Consider the following 6,631-nt stretch of genomic DNA (forward strand, 5'->3'; position numbering starts at 1 on the left):
CGATTCACAAGATTATTCGTATTCGCTTAAATATGTACCTATACCTATCATCAGTGTGTCAGTAACGTCAGCACTATCGACGTTTAGACCTGATACACATTTAACGTATCGAAGCACGCGCTTTGGATACACGCGTTTTAAGAACTATAAGAGATTCGAATATATATAATTATACATTACACCTACATACCGATCGATACGCACTTTTTACTATGCACTTAAAGCTATTCCAGACGACTCGATTCCTCAAACGTGCGTTTCTAGAGAGCACTTTTTGTCCAAAGTGTCGTTGCCGTCATATTTCGTAAGCAAATAAAAACTTTGAGTGCATTAGAAGTATTAGAACTAGGTACTAAAAAGTGACACAAAACCAGTTTGTTTTCATATTTTTACACCTTTTCCACGTGTTATCCTCAAAACATACATTTTATTTTAATGACAATGATTATACAGCCATCTAACACTCATATGCCAATTGCTTTTTGCTGTCACATACTGAGTATAGAATATTAAGGAGTTACAAAAATCCTTACGATGCGTTGTGGATATTACACGTTATATCACACAAAGTTAACAACGTATAATGTAACAGAATATGGCAAACAATGACATGACGCTTAAAACTTATGCAAACAATAACATTACGTATATCGGCAAACAGTAGAATATTTTCATCATTTTTCCTTTTTCATGTGTTATAATTTTATGCATTTTAATATGCTGTTGTTAAGTCAAGAAGATGCGTATACAATGAATAAGGTCATAAACCAAGAAGTTATACCGTCGACCTCATCTCTTCTGTCGATCAGGTGAGATAAGAGGTCAATTGCTGGTTAGGTTATTGAAAAACGAATGAACATTTTATAACAATACATAATACAATTAATACAATACATATAAACAAAGTTTTTCTTTTACAAATATAAAATTTTACTCGCAAATGTGATGAAAAACATTGTATGTCGCACGGGCGGTACTAGAATTACGAACATCGATTCATTAAAGCCCTCAGTCTTCGACTTCGGGCTTCTAATAGACTCTCGTTCGTAATTCCTTATTTACCGCTCTTAAGACACAATGTACTATTCCTGACTCGACCTTTCTTCAGCACGTCCTCGATTTGATTGTGGTACATTCGTCTAGGCCTTCCTCTTCCAACTTTCCCATTCACGCTCGTTTTATAGATCTGCCTAAGTGCCTAGTCAATCTGTTTTCATTCATTCTCTCAACATGCCCAAACCATCCAAGCATCCCTTTCTCAATCCGTGTGACTATACCTTCATTTACAGCACAGCGTCTATTGAAACGAAATTCTTTTTCCAAATTGTAGGTACACAAGGTGGCTCATTTAGATCGGTCAGTATGGGAAAGTCTGAATCTATAAGACATACGAAGATCTGTTCTTAGGAACCATATGTCATCGATTTTAGTAACAAGAAAAACTGCATTCATACATATAAAAAAAACACTTGTACTCAGTTCGGGAATCGAACCTGGTCGTTTTGTAAAATGGCACGTACATTATTTCTATTTGGATATCGTAGTGCAGGTCATAAGCAATAAATGTTACTATGAAATACGGTGTCTAGAATGAATTAAATGCACTGTATTTCATATTCTTTAATAATGTAAGTTTTATTTTTCAAAACGTCCGGGCTCGATTCTCCAGCTGAGTACAGTTTTTTTTTAATGCATGAATGTAGTTTTTCTTGTTATTAAAATCGATGACTGGTTCCTAGGACTCAGACTTTTCCATAATGACCGATCTAAATGAGTAACCCTATATATACTACACAATTCTATTTAATCCTACTAATCCTACTAAAAAATAAATAAATGCGAAAGTTTGTCTGTGAGTGAGTATGTATATTACTCCTTTACGTTGAAACGGCTGGACGGATTTGGATGAAATTTGATATGTAGATAGCTGAACATCTGGAATAAAACATAGGCTAATTTTTATTCCGATATTCCCACGGGATAGGGATAAAATCTCGAAATAACAACCGCTGGAGTTAGAGTCATCAAATTTGACATGATTGTTTTTAATGTAGGTACGAAGGCTGTTTGACAAGTAACCGTTTTTCTAAATTTATTAATATTATTACTGGGCGAAAATATTTATACCACCGTTTGAAGCCATTATTCATAGGCGTAGGCGAAAAAATAAAAAACAGCATTTTTTGTTTTTTTTTCACATTCGACTGCGATTCAGTGAAAGCGAAAACTTTAAGTTGTTAAAATGGAGAAAGAACAGTATCGGTATCGGGAAGGAAAAACGTTTGATGAAATAAAAGTAAGAATGCACGCGGTTTACCGTGACTGTGCACCTTGTATGACAACTATCAGGATATTGGTTTAACGAAATTAAGCGGGAGAGAACAACCCTCTTTGACGCCCAGGTCGCCTGATTGAGGTGACTACAAACGATATGGTTAAAAAAATTGAAAATATCGTTTTCACCTCAGCACCTCAAACAGGCAGGTTTTGCTATGAGAAATCAGTGAGCAAAATCGCATTTTGCTCACTCCGTGAGACAAAGTATCTTTTTAATTCTTTTTTTTAAATGCTGAGTACAGTGTTGGGTCTACTCACTGAATTCCAAATATTTGAACTTTACTTTGATCTGTCATTTCACTTCAACTCGAAAAAAACAAGAGATAGGATCAAATTTGTCGATTACAAACTTAAATTAAGTTTTTGGTATTAAAAATATATCGAAATATTTCCAAAATGTAAATTTTCCCGATCTTTTAATAAAGTATGCAACCTCGTTGCACGAATTCCGTATACTGCCTCTACAGTATAATTATTATTTATTAAATTCAATGATTTTTTAACAAATCTATTTATGTTTGTGTAATAGAAATCTTAATAAAAATCATATTTAAAGGTTTAATTGTTCAACCTTTTCAATTACCCCGAGATGAGGCTTTTTGCAGTATTAAAAAATAAGTGTGACATTAGTACAAGAAGTTAAGATTGCATGTTATGAGTATGCGATTTGTATTGTAGCTACTGGACTCTTTTTATGGTTTTAAATGTAATTATTATATTTGATAATAATCGGATTCAATTTTAAAAAAATGTGTTTGTTTTGTAAACAGGTAGGCATATGTGGTTTTATTCTTATGTTACATTTAAATTATGTTCTCGCTGCTGAGGTGAAAAATTGTATGTGTCACACGAGACCAAAGTTTTTTTGCATCTCGTGTATTTCAATCCCTTGCTGATCTCAGGATTCTAACCTAGAATCACTCGCTAACGCTCGTGATTCAATTATAGAATCCTTCGCTTACTCGGGATTCAAAATCAACACTCGCAACAAAAAACAACTTTGCTCTCTTGTTGCACAAATAACTATTTAGCCAACCGCCGACTTTAAACGTTTCACTCGAGCGGGTACAAAACATATTGGAAGGGAAATTGGGTATGAAGAAAGTATTGGCGAGATGGGTGCCGCATTTACTCACGGAGGAACAAAAACGGCCAAGAGTGTGTCGGACACGCCCGAAATAGGGTTCCGTAGCCATTACGAAAAAAATAATTAATTTCGTATTTTATACGGAATACTCCAAGTTTAGGTATATTGTATACCATAGGCTGCTATTTACTCTTAAACTACTAATAATTCTCAAGAAAACTTAGCCGTTATAGTTTTACTTGAAAGTTTGATATAGGTACTTAATACCATCATGATTTTTTTTTAAATTTTCTATCCACCGGTTTAGATTTTAGAGGGGGGGGGGCGCTAATTTTAATGAAACTGCACTTTAAAGTTGAATATTTCGCAAACACATCACTGAATTGAAAAATCGTCTTAGCAAACCCCTAATGGTTATAAAAAACCTATCCAACGACACCCCGCACTGTAGGGTTGAATGAGAAAATAAAATCACCCCCACTTTACTTCTATGGGAGGTACCTTAAAAATGTTTTTTTATTTTTATTGTACCATTTTGTCGGCATAGTTTACATATAAATCCGTTACAGCTTTCTAGCATTAATAGTCCCTGAGCAAAGCCGCAGTGCAAGGCGAAACTATAAGGGTTCCATTTTTGCCATTTTGGCTTCGGAACCCTAAAAAGTTCAGTTTCATCACGACAATGCACCAGCTCATTCGTTCAGAGTTGTGGTGCCAAAATAAACGCAGTTGCGCTACGAACTGCTGCACCTCCCCCCCCCCTTTTCTCCATGCATGCGATTTCTTTTTGTTTCGCAACCTGAAAAAATGGCTCGGTGAAAAAACCTGGATCAAATGACGAACACATTGCCACCACAGAGGCCTATTTTAATGACTTTCATAAATCGTACTTTTTTGATGGCTTTTTGAAGGTGGAATATCGGTGGAACAATGTACCTATAGAATAACCTTTTAATTCTCGGGCTTTGGGTCGATTATTTTCCATAAATGGGTAGGTATTTATCAAACAGCCCTCGTAACACCAATCAAAACCACGATTTAATTTCGGGGTTCCTACGAGTATTTTTAAAAAACCCGATATTTCAATTCAGCTGCTGGATCAATAATGATTTACGTATGCGAAGCCGCGGGCAAACACTAACTTATTTATAAATGCCAAAGTTTGTGAGTATGTTTGTCACTTTTTCGAGCTGAATGGGCTAAACGGATTGGATGAAATTTGTCAAAAAGTTTGTTTATATTTTGGATTAAAATATAGAATACTTTTTATTCCGATATTCCCACGGGATAGAGAAAAAATCTCGAAATAACAACCGCTGAGCTTAGAGTCATGAAATTAGGTATGTAGGTAGCTGGACCTCCGGAATAACACATAGGCTACTTTTTATCCGGTATTCCCACGGTACATGGATAAAATCTCGAAATGACAACCGCTGAGCTTAGAGTCATGAGGCTTAGAGTCGAAAAAAGCCTTATTCAAGTTTGCTTTAAGATACGAAAACCGTGAGACGAACATTAGTTTCCAGTCAGATTCCAGAGAACACATTCCAGAAAGGGGGAATACAATGGTATTACCTACGTTTTTATATATGTCGTGATAAAACGTGCGGCTCACCTAGTGAGTGGTAAGTAAACAATTATAGTACGACGAGAATTACGCTCGTAACACTAGCCGGTTGGCTATTCTATTACTCTTTGCACGGTTGTGCACGGCGAGGTATCATAAATAGGTAGACAGCAAAAGAGTAGTAGACATCGACGAGGGAGGAAAAGCACAAATTTCACACGAGAGGCGGCAGTTAGAGCGCTGATCATACTCGTATGATTAACACAAGTCACATTATCGAAAACATTTATTTTAGGTGTATCTGAGAATAGTTTAGGTTGTTTCATGTCGTGGTGTATTCGAGTAACTACCTAACTATGAGGAAAGTAGAAGACTACCTACATTAATTGATAAAGAAAATTACATTTCTTAAATAAAAACATTTTCTAATGTTTATATAGTTAATAAAATCTACCAAAACTTTTAAATGTGTAAGTAACTTAAGTAGCCTACCGGAGATACAATTTACCATTTAAATAGAATAAGTATTAATATAAGTGAAGGACTTACATAAAATATACAGAAGTTCGTCACGAATCAGGAAATATTTCACTGGTACGAATAACCAGTTTCGTGTCGTGGCAGGCGGCGCGACGGCGTCCCTTTCAGACTGAACTGTACTGAAACTTCAGCCAGCTTACACCAGCGGTATATCATCGGGGTGCAGTGTAAACAGGGTTGGTTAGACTTTATGCAATAGTTTTTTTATTAAACAGTCCCTCATTTAAAATACAGCAGGACTTTATAAATCAGTCTGCCGGGGAGAGAAACATTGTTGGAGGAGATAAAGTGATATAGCTAAAGAAAAACACACAATAGCTAAAGTACACACCCGAAATAAAAATTAAGTAAGTAATATTTATTTATGGTTTTCGTATTTTGTACGGAATATTCCAAGTTTAGGTATATTGTATACCGTTATAGTTTTTCTTGTAAGTTTGATATCATCATCATTCCAGCCTATATACGTCCACTGCTGGGCACAGGCCTCTTAGAACAAGAGGGCTTGGGTATAGTTCCAACGCGGGCCCAGTGCGGATTGGGAACTTCACACGCACCATTGAATTGCTTCGCAGGTTGGTGCAGGTTTCTTCACGATATTTTCCTTCACCGCAAAGCTCGTGGTAAATTTCAAATGTAATTCCGCACATGAATTTCGAAAACTCATAGGTGCGAGCCGGGGTTTGAACCCACGACCTCTGTTTGAGAGCGATAGGTCAAACACTAGGCGCCGCCACGCAAACCACCGGTTTAGATTAGAGGGGGGGCGCTCGATTGTAATGAAAATTTGCACTTTAAAGTTGAATATTTTGCAAACAATCGTTTAGCAACCCCGTAATGGTTTTAAAAGACCTATCAACGATACCCACAGTACAAGGTTGGATGAGAAAAAAAATTCACCCCCACTTTACGTCTATGGGAGGTACCCTAAAAAAAATAACAGTTTCCTAGCATTGATAGTCTTTGAGCGGCGCGAAACTATAAGGTTCCGTTTTTGCCATTTGGCTACGGAAACCCTAACAATACCTCTCCTTGCAGTCGGGTAAAAAGAAATTATCAGAAGTTAAAAACCTCTCTAGAAACTCAGACTAGACTGGTGT

Source organism: Choristoneura fumiferana, chromosome 7 (assembly GCF_025370935.1).
Source record: "Choristoneura fumiferana chromosome 7, NRCan_CFum_1, whole genome shotgun sequence".
NCBI lineage: Eukaryota > Metazoa > Arthropoda > Insecta > Lepidoptera > Tortricidae > Choristoneura > Choristoneura fumiferana.